General features: G+C 42.4%; 1 long non-coding RNA gene across 1 annotated transcript; it reads left to right on the top strand.

Moving 5' to 3' along the window:
• Positions 1–831: 831 nt before the first annotated feature.
• LOC128339632 (uncharacterized) lies at positions 832–16,843 on the top strand. The gene is made up of 2 exons (XR_008313143.1): positions 832–940; positions 15,437–16,843. It is a non-coding gene; the product is annotated as an uncharacterized LOC128339632 (long non-coding RNA).
• Positions 16,844–18,470: the final 1,627 nt, after the last annotated feature.

Below are 18,470 nucleotides of genomic sequence, written 5' to 3'. Positions count from 1 at the left end.
TTGGTGCATTAGCTGGCTGCTATCCTTTGCAAAAGGAGAGGATGGGGAGATTTGGTCTCTCTGAGGGCAGAGTGGCCTTGGCATAGAGTTAACCTGCTTTTAGTTAACTTAGGAACATAGGGAACATAGGTATCTGCCACATACTGAGTCAGACCCTTGGTCCATCTAGCTCAGTACTGTCTACACAGACTAGCAGCGGCTTCTCTAAGGTTGCAGGCAGGAGTCTCTCTCAGCCCTGCTCCATCTGAAGACTAGGGGGAGAAAGTAAATCTGAAGAGAAAACAGAAGAAAAGCTGTGCTGATGGCAGTAACAGTAGCTTTGTGGATATTCAAAGCAGCAATGTTTCCAGTATAACAGAAATTTAAGACTGGGAATGGCTGACACTCTATTGATCTTGATGGGCTGCCAATTAACATGAAAGAAAGAAGAAACAGGTAGCCTGATCCACGATTTTGTTAAGAAGAAGTAATTGGTTTTAAGCTGCCTGGACCTGTTCAGTGCTTTAACCATGGTGGTGTGTGTCTCTCAGGTTACCCCATAATGGCTTCACCCAGGGGCGTAACTACCATTAGGCAGGGGGAGGCAGTCATCTCGGGGCCCCACTGCCTTGAGGGGCCCCCCAGAGACACCTCACATGACTCCCCATTGCCCCCTGCCCAGCCCCAAGACCCTTCAGCCACTTGCCCTGTTTGCCCCCTCTCCTGCTTGTCGTCCTGGTCGGCAATCAAAGCAGCAGGCAAGCTGCTTTTCTCCCTGCCGCCTCTCAGCTGATCGGTGGGTGGGCAGGGCTTCCAGGGAGGCCTCCGTGTAGGCCTCAGTCAAGCCTGAACTCGAGTAGGCTGGCAAGCCCCAGGAAGAAGGCTGGCAGTCAGAGTGGCCACTACAGCTCTCTGCAGCAGACCCTCTTCTGCCCAGGCCAGACAGCTCAGCCTTTGCCAGGTAGAATGTGAATTCCTTTTTGTGGTTACCCCCACCCCACCCCTATATAGGGAACTGCTTGCCATAGGGCTTTGATTGGGGGAGACGAGACTGAGAAGTCTCTGAATATTTAATTTAAAACTGATTGGAAAATTTGCTGGCTTAAAAAAACCTCTAAAAAATCCTATAAGTGGCTTGTTTCATAGCAGGAAATTACAAAAACTTCTGGAACAAATTTATTTATGTATTAATTAATTAATTAATTAATTCATAAATACACTTATGTTCAAGTTGTTTTGCAACCCAGGTCTGAGTGAGAACTGAGATGTGAGTGAGAACAGTGACGCATGTGTTGTGCTTTTATATTTTTTCCCCTTAGGGCAAATCTGGCCAACATGTGAATGCAGCACCTCTATTCCAGAGGAGATGTGTGTTAAAGGGCTTTAAAAGCCTCGTGTGAAAAACCTCCTGGAATCGAACTTTACTGAATTTGTTCCGAATTCTGAGAAAACAAACATAGGCTCACCCTGCATGGTTGAAAGTCTCCTTTGCTAATCTGCAGCAAGGGGCCCATTTTAATAATTAGTGTTTCTAGTGTGTTCTAGGCATTAAAAGTAGCACAAATATATAGTATTCAATGTATATCACTATATATTGTGAAGTGTGTGTGTGTGTATTCAGTGAAATGTATTTCTTGGCAGCATACTTATTTTGAAATATCAGACTTAAATCCTTGGAAGCCTGGGGTGTGTGGAGGCCCTGCACTTTGGGGGGGAGGGCATTTTAAAATCTCTTCTCAGGGCCCACTCCAACCTTGCTACACCCCTGAGCGCATTCGGCTCCGCTCTTAGAGCTCTTCTTCGAAAACGGAACACAATGCAGAGAGTTTCACCATTGAAAAGGGAGCTGCATCTGCTGTCCACAGAGCCACCACCGGGTATTACATGCTGGCAGACTGGAAGTCGCTTAGATGAACTTCAAGCTCAAATCCTTGGTTTTGCAAATACACCATATGAAAAAGGAATTTTTGACTTGGAAATAGTTGTGCCTGAAAGGTATCCATTTGAGCCTCCAAAGATGCGCTTCCTGACTCCTTTTAAAAAAGGTTTTACTCCCATATAATTCTTCTCTTCTCATTTGCTCAATTTTGTACATCTGTTTTTTGTATGTTTTGAATGAGGACAGAAATGTGAGAATAAAAGTCCCCTGCTAACTGGGCAAAGAGGCACCTTTTTCTCTTTGTAAACCGCGCTGAGCCATTTTTGGAAGGGCGGTATAGAAATCAATTTTTTTTATTTTATTATTATTATTATTAATAAAAAAATTCTCGGCGGGGGGGCCATTTAAGAATCTTGTCTCAGGGCCCACTCCAACCTAGTTACGCCCCTGGCTTCACCCTATATGAGGCAAGTAGAGTGCACCACAAAACTCTGCTCATGCGTCTCTAAACAGAGTGTTTTTACTGCAGTTCCTGACCTATACAATATAGGGCTGTGAAATAGCTCTAAGGAGCTAGCTCTAAGGAGCTAGGAGACCTTACTTGAAAAAGTACTTATGCCCACAGATGCATGCTTCACAGCAGAGTTGGATGCTGTTAATCCAGTGATGGTCTCTGCCCAAGCAGGAGGGTAAGGTGCCCCTTTGTGCCAGTGCTGGGAGGAAGATCCCCTCCTCTAGCACGACTGCTGCTCTCAAAGAGCTTCCCACCAAAACAGATAAAAGTAGATGGGGAGAGAGGGTGGAATATTTGGGATTCATACCCTTGTTGTTACTGTGTGTTCACATCGTCTGTCAGCAAAGAGCAAACAGAAGAGCAACCAATATCTGTTCTGAGCGGATGACAAAACTTCAGTCAGTTAAACCCTTCTTCTAATCCAGCAGAAGGATCGAAGGACAGTAGTTCAGCTATGATACATGCAGAATTTCCAAATGAGAGTTTTTCTTCCCATCAAAGTTTAACATTTAAAAGCCTCTGGGGGTCACTTTGCTCTAAAAGGAACAGGAAGACCTTCAAGTCAGTTCCCAGATGCAGAGGAAACAAGAAAAGGATAACGTAAGGCAAGAGAAAGAGAACATTGTAAACTAAGATTGGGAAATGAGACACTTTTGGACAAACAAGAAGATGGCTGCCAGGAAGTCTGTCTTGTACACAGGTCAGTAATAGATCATATATGAGGGGGAGATCAGAAAGAAGGATTTTTAGAAATCCGGTGAATTGGCAGCTCATAGCTCAACCTCAGTTCTACCCATGAAACACCCCCTGATGTGCCGTTATAGTTAAATAGAACCTCCATATTCAGAGGCAACTTACCTTTGAATACCAGATGTTGCAGACAATCAGCAAGGGGACAGATTTAACCTTGTGCTCTTCTTGTATGTTTCCTGGGGCACTTGGCTGACCGTTTTTTGAAAACAGGTTGATCTGGTTGGAGAACAGACTTGCCCAAAGCAACAAAGTAGAACTAGAGTCTGAGTTTCAAACACAATATTGCATCATCCATTTTAGATAAGGTACACAAATCAGGCTTAAAGATAAGTGACTTGCCTAAGGGTACAAACTGAGTACAAGTCAGAGGTAAGATTTGAACCCCTAACAACAAAGGGGTTCCCCTAAAGAGCACCAGAGCCCCTGGTGGTGCAGTGGTAAAAACTGCCGCCCTGTAACCAGAAGGTTACAAGTTCGATCCTGACCAGGGGCTCAAGGTTGACTCAGCCTTCCATCCTTCCGAGGTCGGTAAAATGAGTACCCAGAAATGTTGGGGGCAATATGCTAAATCATTGTAAACCGCTTAGAGAGCTCCGGCTATAGAGCGGTATATAAATGTAAGTGCTATTGCTATTGCTAAAATAATATCAAGAAATTACCATCCATTAGACCCAATGTTTGCTGCCAAATATTCACTGAGCATAGTCCAGAGTAAAAAGTGGTTCATTCAGCTATTTGGCGGTATTACTTTATTTCACACAACAAACATACATGCATACATACATACATACAAAGAAATGCTTCAAAATATATAATAGATATTGACTTTTAAATCATTGTAAACCGCTTAGAGAGCTTCCAGCTATAGAGCGGTATATAAATGTAAGTGCTATTGCTATTGCTATTGCTATTTTAAAACGGTACAGAAATCACTAGATTAGAGCAATTTTTTTAATTAGACCAGGGCTCAGTTTAGACCAACTTGCTGCCATCACGTTTACAGGCAGCGTCCACTTCTTCAGACAAACCCTGCTGTAACCATGGATAGTGCAATGGGCAGGGGTGGGGGTGGGGGTGGGAGCAACGTGCTGGGACAGAACATCTGACCCATTTTGTAATGTTGTGGGGCCTTGTACGTTTGATATAGCTTAGGGCCTCAGCATGTCCTAATTTGGCTCTGAAGGGAGTAGAGTGTTAGGCTAGAGTGGCACTCTGCTCTAGCCCAGCACTCTTCTTCTCTCTGCCTAGTGACCACTTCAGATGGCTCCCTCACTTGGCCTCATTAGCATGCCAGCCTGGAGCAGCCGCTGTAAGCACCAGAGAGGTAAGCACCTATTACTTCGTGCTTAAAGGTGACTCTCGACACACCCACACCAGCTGCTCCTGATGCCAGCCATCACTTCTTGATCACTTCTGTTTTAGAAATAAACCTCAGAATGATAGGACTGCATTTCCTATGTCCAGAAAAAAGGTAGAGACAGGAAATATTGTAATCACTTAGGAGAAGATTCAAACTCACCATCTCATGGCAAACAATATGTTCTGATATCAAGGCGTGGCTCTATTGAAGCTTTATTTGCTGGATCTCCAGGAAATACTGCATGAAGAACAACAACACACAGGTTCCAAGAAATAAGGCTGTTGCTACTTGTAAATGGAAAGGCACTGCAAAGTGTTCTGCCAGAAACGACTTGCCTTTTGACAGCTGTTGAAACGAAGCTACTGAATCCTGATTATAAATCCACTGGATTGGATTGCCCAAACAGGAAAGTCTGAAAGACGTGATGCTGCATATCTAAATCTGTCCCAGAAAATCCCAGCACAAGATGTGTGGAGAATGGCAGTGGTGATCTCTGTTGAAATTTTTGGTATTATCCATCCATTCTACTCCACTCCCCATCCCTGCTGTGTCTGAAGAAATGTTTAAAAACAAACTACTGCCATACTTTTAGTAAACCAATTATGGAAGTAACAAACTACTACCATAATTTTCACTTGAGGCACAAATGACCAGGCTCAAACTATCATACTTCAGACACATTATGCGAAAACCCAGCTCCCTTAAGAAGTCCATAATGCTGGTAAAAGTTGAAGGAAAGAGGAGGAGGAGGAGGAGGAGACGACGGCCATCAGCAAGGTGGATTAACTGGATTAGGACTGCAATGAATGCAGCACTGAGAGACCTTAAAGGCCAAGTTGAAGACAGGTCATCCTGGAGAAAATCTATCTATGTGGCCCCTAAGACTCGAAACCGACTTGACAGCACTTAATCAATCAATCAACTACCATAGTATCAGGGCCAATTGGAGTTACAAAACTCAAAACTCTCCAGCAGATTCTGCAGAGGAAGTTTGTGAACAGCTTTGTGTACATGCTTAAATAGCTGTGTACTCAGGACTTTTTCCAGGGATGGGGATAAAATATACACAAACGTATGTAAATGCTTACTTGAAAGTAAGTCCCACTGAACTAAATGGTGTTTATTTCCATAACCTTCCAGCCTCTGGGAAATACTATGATAATAAACTCAATTACAGATATGCTGATAATCAAGACTAACCCTACATTGTCCTAAACACATGAACAGAGTCAGTCCACCACTACCACATGAAGGCAGTAGGCACAGAGGTGGTCTCATGGATCAGTAGTGGGCCCTTCTGGGACCCTGGGACCATAGCAACTGCCCAGTTATGCTGATCATTGATGCCAGACCTGGCTGCTTGTCTCTGGATGCTGAGAATGGGTCTCCTTGCCAGTGTTCTCTGTAACAGGGATTCCCAGATGTTGTTGTCTACAACTCCCATAATCCCCAGCCAAAGACTATTGCAGCTGGGGATGCTGGGAATTGTAGTGAAAAACATCTGGGAATCCCTGTCAGAGGGAACATGCTCCTGGCTTGTTGTGTAACTTGTGTCCTGGCAACTGTCTAATCTGTCTTTATGGCAGAGTTAAGCCTTCATCAACAATATATATGTCTTTTTCAGTCATGCAGACATGACCATTATATACAATTATGAAATGCATTGATTGATTGATTGATTGATTGATTGCTGAAGCGCCATCAAGTCACTGATGACTCTTAGCAACAACATAGATAGATTCTCTCTATGATGGTCTGTCTTCAACTTGGCCTTTAAGGTCTCTCAGTGCTGCATTCATTGCTGTCGTAATCAAGTCCATCCACCTTGCTGCTGGTCATCCTCTTCTTCTCTTTCATTCAAATTTCCCCAGCATTATAGACTTCTCAAGGGAGCTGGGTCTTCGCATCATGTGTCAGAAGTATGACAGTTTGAGCCTAGTCATTTGTGCCTCAAGTGAAAATTCTGGATTGATTTGTTCTAGGATCCATTTGTTTGTTTTCCTGACTGTCCATGTTATCCTCAAAAGTCTTGTCCAACACCAAAGTTCAAAAGCGTCAATGCTTTTTTTATCTTGCTTCTTCAAAGTCCAGCTTTTGCACCCATTTTCTTAAGGATATTCCACAACTTGATGTGGTTGATGCAATTGAAGGCTTTTCTGTAGTCCATAAAGCACATATTGACCTCTTTCTGGTATTCTTTGGCTTTTTCAGTTGTCCAGCATGCATCAGCAATGATGTCTCTAGTTACTCTGCCTTTTCTGAGACCAGCTTGAACATATGGCATCTCTCTTTCCAAATAGGGCTCTACTCTGTGTTGGATGATCCTATTATTTTGCTAACATGTGAAATTAAGGATATTGTGCAGTGGTTTGCGCAATCTGTTAAGTCTCCTTTCTTTGCTATGGGTATGGGTAGACTGCCCTCTTCCAATCTCTTGGCCACTGTGTTCTTCTCCAAATTTGCTGGCATTGTTTGGTTAGAACCTTGACTGATTCGTCTTCTGTTGCCTGCCATATTTCTGTAGCTATTCCATCAATTCCTGTATCCTTCCGACTTGGTAATGACCGGAGTGCTGATCTAACTTCATTTTCCTGTACTAGAGGTTCTTGCAAGTAGAGAATATCTTCTAGAGTATCTTGGATGTTGACGTCCCTGCTGTACAGATTTTCAGTATACTTCTTACATCTCTGTTTGATCTTCTCTGAGTCAGTTACTATCTGTCCTTTGGCATCCCTTAATGTACCAATTTGAGGTGGGAACCTCCCTCTGAGTTCAGAGATCTTTTGGAAAACATGCCTAGTTTTTCCTTATCTATTTCCATCCTCAAGGTCTTTACAGATGTCATTGTAGTATTGCTCCTTGTCTCTTCTAACAGCTTTCTGAAATTCCCTATTAAGTTCCTTCCTGAGGTCTTTATCTTTCTTGACTTTGGCTTCTCTCCTCTTCCTAGCAATTTCCACCGTCTGTTCTGACATCCATTTTGCTTTCTTCTGTTTCTTGGTCTTTGGCAGTCTCTTTTCATATTCATCCTTAACAACTTTGAAATCATTCCACAGTTCCTTTGGTTCCCTATCAATAAGGTTCAGAACTTTAAAGCAGTTCCTGATGTTCTCCTTGAAAATGGTGGGTACATTCTCAAGATCATATCATGGAAGCTGGATAGCTTTGGTTTTTTTGCTTGACTTGGAACTTGCGCATGAGCAGTTCATGAGCAGTTCTACAATTGGCCCTCAGCCATGTCTTTGCTGTTATAACGGAGCTCTTCCACCTTGTTGCAACAATAATGTAATCAATTTGATTTCTGTGTACTCCATCTGGTGATGTCCATGTATATAGGCGCCACTTTGGTTGTTTGAAGAATGTGTTAGCAATGAAGAGATCATTGGCTTGGCAGAAACTAATAAATCGTTCTCCTGCTTCATTCCTGTTTCCTAGGCCATATAGGCCAACTGTGATTTCCTCCTTACCTTTCCCAACTTTGACATTCCAGTTTCCAACCACCAGCATCACATGTTATTTACTCTAAAAAAAAGTGTGTGTTGCCCTTCAATATAACAATTTCCAGGGCAGCTTACAAGTTAAAATGATAAAATATGATACAAAAGACATAAAAGAATTTTAAAAGAGCAGCAGATGAAGGCAGCATTAAAACAATTCAGCATTGATGAAAAACGCTTAAGGAAAGGCCTATGCAAAGTTGGATCAGAAATGTCAGATTTCATCCAAAATTTGCAAAAACAGTAAAAAAATAAAAATCTAACATTTCAGATCCGACATTGACGTTCTGATATCAGATTGGAAATATCCAATATGATGTCAACAAGTCAGAATTCATGTCAGGAGACATGTTCGGAGATCTGAACTACAAAATGATGGAAACCGCCACTTTAAAACCTTAAAAAAACAGGATTTTCCCCCATAGAGGTGAAACAGGAAATTAAAAAAACAAGCACTGGTTGGCCCTAGAGCCTTGAAACTTGATGTACGCATTGATAAGGAGGTCAGGACCTCCTGTAGTGAATTTGAAGAGAATCGACCAATTCCTTGATTTTTGGTGAATATTTTTGGTGAAATTTTTGTTTTAAAATGGCTAAAAATTGTGAAATCTGGCTTGTTTCAAGCCAGAACTTTACAAACATTTCTGAAACTGAAGACCCTCCTTGGACCATCATTCTGTCAGCATGCGGAGGAATCTGTCCTTTGCCTTCATGAAAAGGGGTAACATCATGCCTCATTTGCCCCCTCCCCACTTTATATTTCCGGAATGGATGGGCATACAGTTATGAAATTTGCACACACTAAGTCCACATTGGCAAGACTCTGTGTTGTTTTTCAAAGCTATTGGTCACTCCTCTGAGTTTTGGTGAATTTGAGGGGGGCAAGGAGATGGCTAAAAATGGTTAAATCTGGCTTGTTTCAAGCCAGAACTTTACAAAAGGTTCTTGATCTGAAACCCCTCCTTGGACCATAACTGTATGCCATCCATTCAGGAGATATAAAAAGGGGGAACAAAAGGGGCTTGCTGTTATCCCTTTTCATAAAGGCAAAGGGCAGATTCCTCCACAGTAGAATGATGGCAAGAGTGTTCCAGAAACAGGACACACCACTAAGAAGATGAAATAATTGTTTACAGGATTCTTTAACAAGGCAAAATGTAAACTTCATATCCATGTAAACCTTGCCTGTGGCAGGATAGACTATGTCTATATTTCTTCCCTGGAATAACGCCTTATTTCATACACAGGTCTAAAACAATACTTTTGTTTGAAGAAGAATATTTCTTTTTAACCTAACAGGCTTCAGTTGAACTTCCTCTTTAGTCTTGTTTCACTGGATTTTTGTATTTAAGGATGTGCTCATCCATACACTCTGAAAGCAGTATATTCCAGCAATAAATTCAGCGGAAAGGTTCTTCACTCATCTGCACTGCTGAATAGGGAGTAAACTGACGTGGGTGCAGATTTTACAAGGGAAGTATTTTATTGTTGAAGCCATTGCTGTTCTGGAGTAAACTTCCGCTGTTTGAGAGCTTAGATGCAAACATACATATATGGTACTTCACTTGCATATTAAAAAATTAAATGTTAGAAACCTGTCACCTTCTACATCAAATCCTAAATACATTTCTGATGTCACACTAGCATGGCTTTATTGTTGCCAACGGTACTAAGAGTGTATGTGCTTATGCAGAAGGCCTTACGTTTGGGCTGTCGATCAATTACTAATAGTACTCTCAGCATGAGCTTAGGCAAGGATCTTCCCTGAAAGAGCCAGGGACTTTGTGCAAATGATGTTAAGCTGTGCTTGTAAAGCTTTGGGAGCCCTCTGTGTTGAGATCAAAGAGACAGCAAAATTGAGGGTCAACACACAGGCCCTGGGAGCAGTTTAATCCCACCTCCTCACTCTGGAAGCATGGTCTGTCTCCTGCTTTTTTGAAGTTTCTACTGTGCTCAGGGTTTTCTGATCACAGGCTGTCCTTTGCCATCTTCCTGCTTCCTTTGATAAATATGTGAACATGGAAGCCAAGGCAGACGTCAGTAGCACCTTGTAGAACCAAAAGTAGCTGGCAAAATATTCTTCCTGCAAATGCTGGGTTGCGTTCAGGCACCATCAGTGAGGCATGGCTTAAGTTAGGAATCCTCCTGCTTTAAGCCTGAAATTCAGGTTTAAGCTAGGAATCTGCATATATGCATTAGAGCCATACTCAATATGCATAGTAAGCTTCAGCTATGACAAACAAGCACCGTCAAAATGTATCATTTTGAACTCAGAAAACTAGTCTGTGCTTCGTTTTGGTATAATTATTCAGCAGTACCAAGATTTAATGAACCACCCGTGCCAAAGGGTTTATAAAAGCTATATGGATTTGGAATTCTATTAACATTAAAAGCTTCAGGCCACAGCTACACAGTTGAATCACTCATTCTGAACCCATACCCATCTGCAAAGCAGACACAGGAAAACTCCAGTTGTGTGAAGTGTTGTCACCTATGCAGAGGAAGGTATACAGTTAGTAAGGGAAATTCCATGCCTGCCACACAATTGTGTCTTCTTTTTCTTAGGCTTATTTCCTACACTTAGGGCAACTGATTCACAACCCACAAAATCCCCTCACAGGATAGACCATTTTTGATTCTACAACATCCAGTTCTAACACTAAGGTCTGGCTGGCCATGGAAAATGAACAATCAGCAGGCAACAGAAATATTATGTTGAATCCAAAGTTACTGCTGTAGTTAGTCATATCTATGCCTGGGGCAAACACTTCTTTTGCGGGGTGTGTATGTGTGTGTGAGAGAGAGGGGGGGAGAGGGAGAGGGAGGTGGTGTTATAAATGGCTAGACCTATTCCCACATTACATTTCACCCTCATACTATGAGTGTACACAGTACACAGGTACAGACCTGTACATAGGTACAGTTATTCACATGATATGTTGAACACAGATATAGCAGTACATGTCCTGTCTGCACCATGCAGTTGAGGGATCTGTCCCCAGGATCACTTTTAAAATGAACACAGATACAGTCATTCACACAAAAACATATACGAGTGTACAGACATCTGTATGCTCTGAATAGGACCGTTACGTACCTACAAAAAGTGCCACTGCTGAAGTCCTACAGTCTCATTGTTCAGATAGGACCAGTTGGATTCTATATCTGACTGGCTCTACCCACCACAAAATTAAGGTCATGAGCACACATGTCCCACTCTGCCTCCCAGTGTGACATTCCAGTTTTCATAATTGTGTTGGTTAGTAATTTGTCTAAATACTATATATATATATGATGTCATGCTTTGTCAATGTCAAGATGATGTCATGCTTTGTCAATGCCGCCTTTTCAATTTGGATAATAAGGTGGTAGGTATATATATATATATACCTACCACCTTATTATCCAAATTGAAAAGGCGGCATTGACAAAGCATGACATCATCTTTGGGGCCCAATCTGTAACCCTGTCCACACTGCCCCTGAAGCAGATGCTTCTTTGGCCACAATCTTGTGACACTACTGACAGTGATGGCCATAATGTTTGAACATGTAAGTATTACACACACACACACACACACACACACACACCCTTCCCTAAATCCCAAGCATATGGAGATCTTTCTCTGTCAAACTCTACAGTTTGGGTGGTCTGCGATAAATACTCCTTTCTGTGAGTGTACGAGCAATAAATAAAGGAGGGAGAAAGAGTTTCAGCACCTTCATCTCCATTGTTTAATGACAGGTTGTTGGCAATTGCCTCTTTGCCTGAGATAGAACAGCCCCTCTCGCTCTCCACTTGCCCTCTTCTTTCTTCTACAGATTTTGTGTAAACACTGAGGTCATTACAACCATTTCACCAGGAGGCATGCATATTTACAAGCTTGTAGAATAGAATGTAGAGGACTTCTAATTGTTCACAGGAACTAAGACACAAGATGCACACTGTTGATAAAACAAGGGCTGCAGGGGTACTCATTATCAAAAGGATCTGCAACCAGCTCAATCTTTATCTTAACTCCTCTCCCCCAGTGCCAAATCTCTCTGTGATGAGACAGTGGTGAATCAGTCTCTACCCTCCTCGCCCCAGAGCAGTTTCCAGTTTTGCTCCTGGCTCCTCACAGTCCCTGGTGGCACAGTGGTAAAACTGCCGCCCTGTAACCAGAAGGTTACAAGTTCGATCCTGACCAGGGGCTCAAGGTTGACTCAGCCTTCCATCCTTCCGAGGTCGGTAAAATGAGTACCCAGAATGTTGGGGGCAATATGCTAAAATCATTGTAAACCGCTTAGAGAGCTCCGGCTATAGAGCAGTATATAAATGTAAGTGCTATTGCTATTGCTATATATGCAGGGTCAGTGGCAGGTTTGGGGGGGCCTTTGGACAAAGCCCTGTGGGGGTCCCTGCTGGTGCAGGTACACACCATTCCATTCCCCCCTTGTGTCCAGAAACTGGGCAGTGCATCCACTGCCCAGTTTCTGGACACAAGTCCCTTCTTTGGGCTGCTGCCCAGAGCCACAGTGATAACACTGAAGGAGGACTTGCTTTCATCTCCTGCCTGGTTAGTTTTCCCAGCTGTGCATCATTGTGGGAAGATAATTGACAGCCGATGAACGTAGGTCCTCTGCAGAGGAGGACTTGCATCTGCTGCTGCCACTACTTCCCACTGCCATCCAGTATGCCTTTTTGACTGGGCCCTGGCTTACTGAGCAACAGTGGGGGAGGGGAGCACCAGCAACTGGAGATCACCCTTTTCCCATTGGGGTGCCATTTTATAATTCCAAGAGGTACCTTGATGCTGCCTGGGTGTGAGTGTGGGTATGTTGGAATCAAAAATCTGTGGATTGTATAATAGCACCTACAGTACAGGTGGAAGAGGAGGATCTGCAGCTGCCACTGCTCCCCATCACTGTACAGTAAGTCACCATTGGGCCCTGGTTTAGTGAGTGGTGATGGGGAGATCCTCAAGGCTTCAAGGAGGTGTGGGCTTTATATGGTGATGGGTCCACAGTGCACAAGCATATCTAAACCCATGTTAGATTATGGATTATATTGTATGGGTGGCCAACATCCAGATTAGTGAAACACTGGTGCAGTTAATCCACAGAATGCACTTATGGGGGAATAGTGATTGTTGTTTTGATCTTCCCTACCTCCTTTGTTCAATGGTGACTCTTTAAAATATGTCCCTGAGGGCTGTGTGACCCTCAGGGACATATTTTCAGGAATCACAGTCAGCTGCAGAAGGGAGGGGAAGTTGATTAAAACTGCCCTTTCCTATAGCATGCACTCAGTGTTGCTGCATGTGTGCTTTGTTAATCTGAATGCTGAATATGTTTTAGGGGAGGAACAGTAAAGTTCAATTAAAATATTTGCTTCAGTACTAGTGTGAACAAACTAGTGGTGACAAAATAGGTGCAATTCCCAGTTTGTTTCAAGTCAGCAATCTTTTAATTTGCTCTGGATTGAACAATTCTCTTCTTAATTTGGGTTCCTATGAAATTCCCTTGTTTGGTCAACCTCCAGCTGGTTGCTAAGGTGCAGGTCAGAGCAACCATATTTGCTCTGTGTGCAAAGTGACTAATAGCACACGTCATTGATGTCCTCTCTGTCTCCTTGGTTTTAGAACTGGTCAGTGATCAACCTGGTTCATTACCATAACGGCCTGAACTTAGCTGACATTACTGAAGGGATTCTTGCTTGATAATACACAGTGCCACAATATATATGCTTTCAGGTGATTCCAATACACCGAGCAGAAGAATTAAGTCTTGATTCTGCTCTTCATTCCTATCTATCCAGATGAGGAATTCTCAGCTTCTGTGATGCTGATGACTTCCTTGTCAACTCACTATATTAGTGATTAAGACAATCAGTCAAGATCTCCAGGGGAGAGGGAGAATCAACACATTTTTCAGTATTCATTCATGAAACATGTGAAGAGAACAGATACTAGGTCATTTCACAAGCTTGTGATTACTGACAGAGGACATGTCTGCATGCACCATATCTGACATGCTCTGGACTTCAGTGGCACTGCTCCTGCCCAGAAACAAGGCTGACAGGAGGACAGTGAGACTGACATGATCTAAATAGCTAACTTCCTGTTGTCAGCATGGAAGTGTCCCAGGAGAAAAATCAGCTTGACTTTTCCCAGGCAGCTGCTGGAGACTTAGCTAGAGAATCAATCCACATGTATCCATATTGCTTGAACTGGTTTGGCCTCACAGTCATTGCATCTTTACAAGAAGTCTGGAAAAAATGTAGGGTTGTGTGTGCGTTTTTTTTTAAATAGCTGCTTCCCTTAGAAACACAAAGAAATATTATGCTGGTTTGATTAAAACTTTATTCAGAAGCAACTCAATTTTTCTCCTTCTCCTTTCCCTCCATTTTATTTCTGATTCCAGTCCACACACTCTCTACAGGACCCTCACTGGGACAAACTTCCAAACAGCAAAACACAACAGATTACTAGATAGAATACAACACATCTCTCCCCTTTATAACAATCAAAATCGAATGGATTTAAAATTCAGTGACAAAGTTTTGAAGTCTAGGTGGTCTCCCGTCACACATACTTCTACTAAGTTCAGGGTTTTCTAGCACAGGAGCTGTTTGTGATTTTTCTTCTGGTACCAAGAATTGTCCATCGCTTTCATTAGCCTCATCTGTGAAGTCAAAACTGGAGGCATGATCAAATTCCTCTTCAGTTCCTGTCTTGAGATTAGACTTCCTTCCCACTTGTTTCATTGTTTGCATGCTGAAAAGTATGCCATTTCTGTACCATTTCTTTCAATCATCCAATATGACAGAATCTCCTAGGATTTCAATTATTTGTTTTGGTCCTGAATATTGGAAACATCCTTTTCTCACTTTATAAGCCTACCATACCTGAACAAAGTTCCCCACCTGGAACATTCCCTGTTTCCCACCCTGTTTCTGATCCACAAGCAATTTATATTTTTGTTGCTTCTCCTGTACCCGATCATGAATCTGCATCCTCAGGGTGAGATGGCATCGAAGGTCCAATCAGTTGCTGCCATTGGGTTAGTGATAGCTTTGAGTCCTCTCAGTAGTTCAAATGGTGGTTTTCCTCTAGTAGAATGGGGAGTAGTTCAATAAGCAAATAGTTTCATGGATTGCCTCTTACCATGGTTGTTGTTGTGTAGGGTTCACTAACTTATTCACTAACCTATTCATTCTTTCCATTAAGCCATTCCCTCGAGGATGGTGCAAGGAAAGAGTCTTGCATTTTATCTCATGGTTATGCTAATATTGTTCCATTTCAAATGAGGTAAACTATGTCCCATTGCCAGTCACTAGTTCTTTTGCTCATCTCACAAAAACTGTAGCCATGAACTGGATCACCTTGTTTGTAGTAATTTTGTCAGCAAATGAAACTTCTAGCCACCTGAAATGGTAATCCACCATCACTATAACAAATCTTTGTTTTGCAGGTTGGCTATTAAAAGGCCCCACTATATCCAGAGCAAGTTTTCCCCAGGGATCATTGGGATACTCTACTGGAGTCAAGGGGGCGGTAAAATTCTTCTGCGATTTGTCACATACAGCACAAGCCATACAGTGCCTGATTACATTTTTGATGTGTTTGTACATACCTGGCCACCAAAAACATAACATAATTCTTTCACTGAATCATACTACACATCCTAGGAGTCATCAGGGAAGCCATGACAGTTCCTATATGAAACTGATAAGTTTGTAGGGCAAATAGGGCCTCAGAGTAAGACTGAGTTGTAATTTCTCTATTATGGAAATCTTTCTTCTCAGAATCACACTATATCATGATGCAGCATCATTCTGAGATGACATCTTACAACAACAACAAAAGATGTTCCCAATTTTCCCCCAGAAGCCACTCATAATGATATTGTGTCATGTTGCTACATAGTATTGGTCTAGGGCTTCCTGGGGGGCAACACGATGGATGCCAGCAAGTACCTGTCAGGAGGACCATCACCATTGCAAAAGAGGGCAGGAATATGCTTGAGCAGCAGCGGCCGGTATGGGCACTGCCAGGGGGGCAGCGAGAGGCACCTTTAAGTGTAAATTAATAGGTGCTTACCTCCACTACTGCCACACCAGAATGCTTCTCTGAGCTGCACCCCCTGCAGTGGGGAATTGCCTCCACCAGCTCTCCTCTCCCCACCATTATGATATAGTGTCATTCCAAGAAAAAATGACAGCCTCCTCAAATTTCTGACACTTACAAAACTGCACCAGCATCAAACAAATCAATCCAGAATGTAAAGTCAAATGATGACTCAGATTAAATAATAACTTAGTTCCAGATTCCAACAGGTGACTTGCAACATAATCATTTGCCATGGAGACTGTGTTCTAACACATTCTGACTTTCCATAGAAGAAAGATGTAATCGTCAGCTTTACTTCCTGAAGATAAGTAGGTCAAAGCACTCTTGCGTCTGCAGAGCTTAACCATACACAACAGAAACCTGCAGGAATGTCTGATATGTATGCCCTGCTGAGCAGAACTATTGTGGAGCCCTGGGAAGAATGTTAGGCTTGGATGTGAGGCCCAGGTTCAAATTTCTCCTTGAACACAAAGCTCAACATTTCTATCTAACATACCACACATTTTTTCAAGGTTAAATCAATAGGAGGGCTGGGGCAGTCACCTCAGGAGACGCATCTGAGGGCACCATTAAAGGGCAGCACATAGACAATTATTTACTATTGCACTTTACTGCCAAGCGGAGAGAAATTTTCTGCCTCAGACACCAAAATATTCCAAGTAATCAACGGAAATCATGAAGCACTTTGCATGATAAGAATGTATCACAGAAATGTTAACAATAAAACACACTGGTGATTTTGTTTTGACCAAGCTATTATTTTATCTGTGGTAATATCAGTCGTACTAATTGTGTTTCTACTACATTGAAATATTTGCTTAATAGTGTAGCAAAATTATTTCTGTTCTGTGAATGTGCTGTTTGGTTGTTTGGTCACTTCTGCCTGTGAATGTGCAATTTGGTCATTTATTGCCAAATTCATAGTATCTTCCCTTGTTTCAGGAGGGGCAGGAGAGAAAGAGAGGGAGGGAGGGAGGCAGGGAGGGAGGGGCATAGCAAGGTTGGAGTGGGCCCAGAGACAAGATTTTAAAATATGAAGTAAAGAAATCTTAAATGAGGCTGAATAGTGGTAACAAAAAGCATAGTAAAATTTTATCTATCTATCTATCTATCTCCTATGTGCAACAATAGGACATGATCCTAAATTATTATTTTTAAAGGTTTTGTAAATTGTGTACGATGCCAGTCATTTAATGGTACTAAAGAAAGACATGCTGTTCTGGTAGCTCCAGGTCTTAACACTCACCTCAATTTCGGAGGATGAATACAACTGAAAGAAGCCCGGGTGGGTGTGCGGCTGGAGGAGTCAGTCATGTGACTTGCCTCTGGGAGGGCCCCCCAAGGCAGTGGGCCCCCAGACAACTGTCTCCCCTTGCCCAATTATAGTTACGCCCCTGGAGGGCGGTGGTGGTATGAATGCGAAAGAGGGGGATTTATTGTCTTTAATAGGTTTAGCTTCTTTAATAAAATATTCATTTCTGATTTTCTCATATAATGTTTCTTTGGTCAGATTAGATTAAGAGATTGTTTCGAGTGTCTTTTACCTTGTCTCCTTTTAGGTTGGTAATGTTTCAAAAATGCTAAAAATGCTAAAAGACACACTACTCTCTGTCTACCAGTAGCTTGATAACTGTACAAATACAATGGAGGAAGGGTTGCAGAGCAGCCTGGATGATCATGCTTGGTAGAGTGGCAAGGGGAAAGCCTAACATTGCAGCCACTCTCCCAATGGGATGATATTGTTGTTGTCGTTGTTGTTGTTGTTAATAATAATAATAAAAACATTTTTATACCACCCAAAACTTACATCTCTGGGCAGTTTACATACAACAGAATAAAAACAAAGTAAAACATTCATTAAGACAAAAATGTGGGGGGAGGGGAACACACACATTACAACAATTCAAAAATTTTAAAATAATTTTTAAAAACAGCATTAAAACCATTAAAACCATTAAAACAACATTAATTAAAAGCCTGGGTGAAGAAATGTGTTTTTAAAGACTCTTTAAAAGCTGTCAGAGACGAGGAGGCTCTTATTTCACTAGAGAGCACATTCCAAAGCCTCGGGGCAGCAGCAGAGAAGGCCCGTCCCTGAGTGGCCACAGGACGAGCCGGTGGCAACTGCAGACGGACCTCTCCAGCAGATCTCAGTGGGCGGTGGAGTTCATGCCAAAGAAGCTGTTCCCTTAAGTACCCAGGTCCCAAACTGTTTAGGGCTTTATAGGTTATAACCAGCACCTTGTATTTTGCCCGGAAACATATCGGCAGCCAGTGTAGCTCCTTCAATACAGGAGTTATATGGTCTCTCCGAGATGACCCAGAGACCAGCCTGTCTGCCGCCTTCTGGACCAGCTGTAGTTTCAGGACTACGT

Source organism: Hemicordylus capensis, chromosome 1 (genome assembly GCF_027244095.1).
Source record: "Hemicordylus capensis ecotype Gifberg chromosome 1, rHemCap1.1.pri, whole genome shotgun sequence".
Classification (NCBI taxonomy): domain Eukaryota; kingdom Metazoa; phylum Chordata; class Lepidosauria; order Squamata; family Cordylidae; genus Hemicordylus; species Hemicordylus capensis.
The sequence above is the reverse complement of the archived record's forward strand: the minus strand, read 5'-3'. Positions and strand labels throughout refer to the sequence as shown.